The sequence below is a fragment of the Megascapheus bottae genome, chromosome X, assembly GCF_031878675.1.
Source record: "Megascapheus bottae isolate mThoBot1 chromosome X, mThoBot2.hap1, whole genome shotgun sequence".
Lineage (NCBI taxonomy): Eukaryota > Metazoa > Chordata > Mammalia > Rodentia > Geomyidae > Megascapheus > Megascapheus bottae.
The window spans coordinates 18,510,289-18,516,610 of NC_143547.1; positions in this window are offsets into that span (position 1 = coordinate 18,510,289).

The window sequence follows — 6,322 nt, forward strand, 5'->3', positions numbered from 1 at the left end:
GAAGTACTCATATTTGTCATTTCTTTGATTGCTGAGCCCCTAAAATTAGACTCAGAAAATTCCTGCTTTTGCCAAGAAGTCTTATTGTATCCTACCTGTTGCAGTTGCATGGTTTCAGGTCAAATTTCATGTTGAGAAATTTGTTCCATTTTGAACTGATATTAATACAATGTGAGAGACGGGGATCTAGTAACAGTTTTCTGCGTATGGAAATCAATTGGATATTTTCCATTGTATTTTTGACTCCCTCATCAAATATGAGATGGGTATAGGTCTATGGATTTATTTGGGAGTCTTCTAGTCTGTTCCATTGTTTCTCAAGCCTATTTTGTGCCAGTGTGAAAGTGTTTTCATTACTAGAGTTCTATAGTATAGTTTGATGTCTGGAATTGTTTTTTGCTCAGTATTGGTTTTGTGCTTCTGGCCTTTTGTGGGTCCATATGAATTCTTTTATTGCTTTTTCTATCTCAGTGAAAAAAACCAACTATTTAATGATAATAACTTTTTAAAAAACACTTTTTTAGACGGGCATGGTGGCTCATGTCTGTAATCCTAGATACTTGAGAGGCTTAGATCTGAGGATCAAGGTTCAAAGTCAGTCTGGGCACTAAAGAATGTGACACACTTATCTCCAATTAATCACTAGAAAAAATGAAGTGGGGCTGTGACTCAAGGGGTAGGACAGTATACTGAGCTGAAATGCTCAGGTACAGAATCCAAACCCACAGTTCAAACCCCATGACTGATTAAAAAAAACCCACTTTTTAAAATGATAAGTGCAATTCCTTTTATCCTTCATTCTTAGCAGAGTCAGCTATTTTACATTTTTAACTCAAGTCACACATGGAGAGACTTCTCTGAATTCCCAGAATTCCTTAATTCCAAAAACATTAATTTTTAAGTTTTTATTAACATCAGTGGGTTCTCCAAGGGGAATTCATATCCATTCACACCCAAAATATGCCTTGACTACATTTACCCCTATATCCCTCTTCTAAATCCCATTTTATGTTCCCCAAACCAGTCTCAACATCTGGAGATAATCATATTAAGCTAAAGGTTAAAGGTCACATATTTTCTCTCATATGTGCATGCTACAACTAAAAATTAAATAGATACATAACCACACATAATCTGATTAAAATACAGCACACACTTGTGTAAAATGTCATGGTGAATTCACTTTGAATAATTAGTATGAAACTGAGCAAAAATGAATATTAGGAGCCTGGAGTTTGGCCTAATGGTAGCGTGCTTGCCTAGCATGCACAAAGACCAAGGTTGGATTCCTCGGTACCACATACATAGAAAAAAGCCAGAAATGGTGCTGTGGCTCCAGTGGTAGAGCTCTAGCCTTGAGAAAGTCCAAAGACAGTGCTCAGGCCCTGAGCTCAAGGCCCAGGACTGGCCAAAAAATTGAAAAAAAATAAAAAGAATATTAAGAAGTTGAACTATCCCCTACCTGAGGTATTATTATTAATAAGAGGTGGGAGAGCAAGTGGAAACGGTGAAAGAGGATAACTATGTTCAAAAATGCCTCATGCAAACATATGGCGATTGAACAAAGAATCACATTCCTAATATTCCTTTAACATATAATAATATATTCCCACATTGTATTTCTAACTGTCCAAACACACTTGGCATACTATAACTTCTTAAGTATGCTTTAATTGATAGTTTATATTAAACTCATCATTATGGAATCTAGATAACCTAGAATAATAATAAGAGAGTTCAGAGATGAAATTAAAACAACAGTAATATGATTATTCACTTATATGCATTGTAAACTTTAGGGAATTTCCTCCATTCTATTTTTGTGTTTATACATATGAAAATGACTACTCGATTAAGTTCTATAGGAGTTATAACTAATATTCCTAATTTGCTTAGTAAATATTGTTCCATGGATACTTTGAATAGCTTTTCAATTAAAATGGGAATGTCTTTGAAGGCACTACTTTTATGGGTGTTACCTATTTTTGATAACATAGTTTGAGAGCGTCAAACTTTCACCACTTAACTAATATACATATATTGCTTAAAATATATCATTCCATGCATTATTCTATTATGAATGCTATCATTATACTCATAAGTTATTCAACATATATTTACTGAAGGTTTGTTTCTAATCATACTTGAAGCATAATCACTGACTGAGAATGCAAAAATAACAGAAAAGTGGCACATTCCCATACTCAGTGGAAGGAAAAGAGTTAGAGACACTATATTAACATTAAATCACTAAGTTTAGGATATTGTATTGAGAAACAGTCCATGAATAAAGCAATAGCATAATGTGATGCAAATGTATTAAAGAGAGGATGGACATTAATTTGAAGAGGGAATTCTTTTTGTAATATTACATGACAATTAAACTAGAAAGAAAAAAAAAACATTGAATGAGCTTGCCGTGTATGATACTGGAGGCAGAACTCTTCAAAAGAGAGAACTCAAGTCAAGAGGCACTGTCTTGGGTTAAGTTCCTGAGAAGTATAGCCTGAGACAGGAATTTAGAAACGTGATTTATTTAGAGAGGTTTCTTCAAGAAAAACATACTAAGCAAAGGAAGCACAAATAAGTGAAAAGTAAGTGATGGTGTGCTCTCAGGTCAATTTTAGTCTTGACCAAATCCATGGTAAATGGGCTCTTGAACATCAGCCATATGTCTCTTTTACAAGGTTAAGGGGCTATTTTATAGCTCTATGTACATGTATCTGTCATTCATTGGCTGAGAGTTGCATTGAAGTGATAGAGAGATGCAATTTCCCATGCAATGTAATTCATTTTATGTAGTTAATTTTCCAGAAAAGGAAAAAGCTGTACACCAGCATTCATTGATGCCCACATAGTACATCTGCTATAGGCCCAAGTAAAAACAAAGAAAACTTTAGTGTTGCAAAATAATAACCATACTATTCTCATGAACTCTGCAGGCCAGTAGTTTGGATTTGGCACAGTAAAAATAATTCATTCGAGGCCTTTGCTGGAAGGAGGCCTCTGAACTTGGAGCAATTCACTAACTGAGAGTTGGAATTACTTGCTGCCTGCTTTATTCACACATCTGGTAGCTGTACTGAATAATTTGAAGTCTCTGTTCATCCATATTTTTCAAGCATAACACAAACATATAGTTTCTTCATGGAAACCGACTTTTCTAAAAATCCTGACAAATGAATTCTGAGAAGGCCTTCAGAGAGAAAATATTTACTGTGAAGTGAATTTTTATAACTGTAAATCTCATTGGTTGAAATCTGAACCACCCATATGATATTAACAGGAAATAAAGGTTTTGGAAGGCAATTAGACTATGAACAGAGATAGCTCATGGATGGAAATAAAAAAGATACATCAGAAAGCTCCCTAACTTCTTTTATCCCATGTGTGAGCACTGAGAAGACAGTATATGAGACAGGAATCTGCCACTTTCCTGACATTGAATATATTGGCATCATGATCTTAGATTTTATATCCTACAGAGCTGTGAAAAATATCAATTGTTTATGTACATTTTCATTTAAAGTACTATGTTATAGCAGCCCAAATGGACTTAGTATTCTCAATTACATGTTATCCAATCTAGCCTCAAACATTAATTAGCTTTATTTCAGCTGTACCTTACTGATCAAATCCATCAGAACTATATGCAGAAATTTGAAGTAACAAAATATCAATATCAATATGAGAAAATGTCAAATTGTTGGGCTTGCAAGATTTCTGTTGTTCAGATACTGGTAGCTTATTCATGTAATCCTAGCTACTCAGGAGGCTGAGATATGAATATCATGGTTGGAAACCAGCCTAGACAGGAAAGTCCTAGAGAGTTATCTCTAATTAATTACAGAAAATGCTGTTAAGAGATACTGTAGCTCAAGTTGTAGAGTGCTAGCCTTGAGCAAAAAGGCCCCAGGGACAATTCCCAATACCAGACCAGAGTTCAGTATCAGGATGGGGGGGGGGAGAGAGAGAGACAGAGAGAGAGAGAGAGAGAGAGAGAGAGAGAGAGATGAGAGAGAGAGAGAGAGAGAGAGAGAGAGAGAGAGAGAGAGGGAGGGAGGGAGGGAGGGAGGGAGGGAGGGAGGGAGGGAGGGAGGGAGGGAGGGAGGGAGGGAGGGAGAGAGAGAGAGAGAGAGAGAGAGAGAGAGAGAGAGAGAGAGAGAGAGAGAGAGAGAGAGAGAGAGAGAGAGAGAGAGAGAGCAGGAAGAAGGGACGGAAGGAAGAAAGGAAGGAAGGCAGGAAGGAAGGAAGGAAGGAAGGAAGGAAGGAAGGAAGGAAGGAAGGAAGGAAGGAAGGAAGGATCACTACTGTAAATAGGATGAATTTAGGATGAAATTCAAGATGCAGACCTATGAGCAGGTAATGAGTAGAATATGACAAACTAAATTATAGCTTGGTGCCAGTAGCTCATGCCTGTAATGGTAGCTACTCAGGAGACTGAGATTTGGGGATCAAAGTGTAAAGACAGGCTGATACAGCCCCATGAGATTCTTAGCTGCAGTTAATCACTGAAAATCGGAAATGACACTGTGGTTCAAGGGCTAGAGTCGTAGACTTGAAGACTTGGGCTGAAGAACTCAAGGACAGGGCATACACCCAAAGTTCAAGCCCCACGACTGACCAAAAAAAACATTATAACGACCTCCAGATCCATGAAGCTCAAATAATGTTGATCCACAGAATATACAACATAATCAGAAGATAAGCAAGGATAAAAGACTGCTTGTTTTGACATCAACCAGAAAAAATGATATGTTACTAATAAGGGAATCTTCAAAACTAGGATATCAGATTTGTCAGTAGAAATTTTACAAGCCAGAAGGAAGTGGGATGATGTATTACAAGTACTGAAAGTAAAACACAGCTTCTAACCAAAAATATTGTGCATTAAAAAATATTCATCTCTCAAAGACAAAGGAAAGATAAGGGCTTTCTCATATTAAAAAGAAAGCATTGAGACAGGTGGCTCATGCCTATAATTCTGTCTACTCAGGAGGCTGAGAACTGAGTATCACAATTTGAAGCCAGCCTAAATAGAAAAGTTGTGAGATTCTTATCTACAATTAAGCACCAAAAAGTTAGACATGGAGCTATGGATTAAAGTGGTTCAGTATTAGTCTTGACCACAAAAACTCAGGGACAGCTCCCAACTCCATAAATTCAAGCCCAGAGCCAGCAACAAACAAACACCCTCAGATCTGCCTTACAGTTAATGTTTAAATGAAATTTTCAGAAGCATTGAAATAGTTAAGAGTCTGGAATATGAAAAAACAGTCTAACCAGTAAATATAGTTAATATTTACATATGAGTTATAGTGATTACTTGTTAAGGAGATGCACTACTCTAATGGTCTCTTATATGTTAGTTGAAGTCTTTCCCAGAAGTGTAATACAAATGTATGCCCTAATCATAAAAATAAGAAAGTGATTGGCAGTAGATATCCTAGTATCATTTTATTTCAAGGAAAACTTTGATAAGGCTTCAAAGTGAGACACTCTGGTATTATCTGTAAACTAGTCAATACCTCCTGTCAGTGTTAAATTGGGCTATCTGGTAAAATGATTGTATGAAAATGGAAACAGTAAACATTAAAATTCTGAACATGTAGCTGTTAACCCCCAAAAGTGGTATAAATTCAAAGCAAGTACACACTATTTAGTGACACAGTTGAGCATGACTTCTAGTTCCTGGTCATTAATGACACTGTCTCAATTTCACATTTCAAAATCTGCTTTTCTTATCAATTCTATGAATTCCAATTACCTCTCATTTCTAATTTGAAATTAGACTTTGTATAGTCCTTCTTTATTTTGCCAGCCCTGGGTGTTTGAACTCAGGGCCTGGGCACTGTCCTTGGGCTTCCTCAAGGCTAGTGCTCTAACATTTGATCCACAGCTCCACTTCTGGATTTTCTCTGTGTATGAGACACCAAGGAATCAAACCCAGGGCTAGGCAAGCACTTTATCAGTATGTTACATACACAGCCCCATGTGTTCTTTTTGCTTGAGGAAGCCCAAGGACAATATACAACTAGAAATCATGTTCAAATAAAGTTATTATAAAGATACGCAATAAAACACTAGATCAGAAGAAATAAAATGACAAAATAATGGATCACTGTAATATTGAATGAAATTTAAAAGGTTTTTGAAGAGAGAAGGGTAGCACCAATCCACTCAGTATTGGAAAAAAAATGGAGTGGATAAGAGTTGAGTTGGGTACTGTAGCATGTATGTCCATAAACCATGTCATCATTTGACATATAAGAAGGAATTAATTTTATTTTAGATTATTTAAATAATTTTGTTCAAAGAATGG